General features: G+C 42.5%; 1 protein-coding gene across 1 annotated transcript in view; it reads left to right on the top strand.

Annotated features, from left to right (window-relative positions):
• The window catches only part of LOC102861243 (cytochrome P450 2C18-like), a gene marked incomplete at its 3' end in the record, with an annotated part of 58,913 nt that overhangs the window by 10,848 nt on the left and 46,937 nt on the right, over positions 1 to 1,128 (top strand). The gene's annotated exons all lie outside the window — the stretch shown is intronic.

Below are 1,128 nucleotides of genomic sequence, written 5' to 3' on the forward strand. Positions count from 1 at the left end.
TTGTTTTCCTAGCAGTCCATGGTATTCTCAATACTCTTCTCCAGCACCACAGCTCAAAGGCATCCATTCTCCTTCTATCCTCCTTGGTCATTTTCCAACTCTCTCAGAAACATTCTGATTTGCCTTATTTTTAATAAATATTTTATTTTACACTGGTTTACTTACAAAGTATATATATATATACTGATTTTCACAACAGATCTCTCCCATTGCCTTTACCCACCCTCCCTCTACCCATTTAAGTGTGTGACCCTATGATTACTGCCTTGCCCAGCCTCACCCCCATGCTCCTGCCGTACCCCCTCGAATGCTCATACATGTTTTACTAGTTATCCTTCTGTTTCTAAAAGCAGGGTGTTATATGCTATTTCTCCTTGTGGGACCGAGTTAGTTCACTTACTGTTTTGCCTTTTGGCACTCTCTTATTTCTGTTGTCACCAAGTCTCCACAGCTGCTACTGTTGTTTTTCAACATCTCTCTGGCGATATAGCTGTCTTCTGGATCAAAGATGAGCTCGCTGCAGGGATCTGGGACCCATAGAATGCACCTTTCTTTCTGGATGGCAATGATTATCCTCTCCTCCACTTCTAGGATGTTTGTTTCAGTCATAGTGGGATGACAAAATCGACAAGTTCCCATATTAGTGTTGATACACTCTAGCAACATGCCCAAAATAAGTGAGGCTAAGTTTTATCATCTTTGCCTGCTAGTGGCAATATGGCCGCATCTTCTCTATACATATTCTTTGTCAGTCAATGATATATTCACTTTTCTTCCTCAAAACCACGCTTCTAGGTGGGAGGGGCTATTCTGTGAAAAGAGACCTCATGCTTGGAAAGGTGGAGAGTCAGTGAAGGAGAGTGAAGATCTTCAATGAGCTAGACTGACAAAGTGACTGCACCTATGGGTGCCAGGAATGGTGTATTCTTGGGGATTGGGCACTGGTGTTTAGAACCTCCTCTCCCCCAGGACAACTGATGCCAAGACATGTAGAGATCTCCAAGGGACATTGGGCCCACTGCAAGAAGAAAAGGATATTCCTCCAGAGCTAACAGAGAAAGAAAACCTTCCTGAGCTGATACTCTGAATTTGGATTGATGGCTTTATAAACTATGAAAGAATAAATTA

This window comes from Elephantulus edwardii, unplaced genomic scaffold (genome assembly GCF_000299155.1).
Source record: "Elephantulus edwardii isolate Elephantulus edwardi_28Jun2011 unplaced genomic scaffold, EleEdw1.0 scaffold00006, whole genome shotgun sequence".
Taxonomy (NCBI): domain Eukaryota; kingdom Metazoa; phylum Chordata; class Mammalia; order Macroscelidea; family Macroscelididae; genus Elephantulus; species Elephantulus edwardii.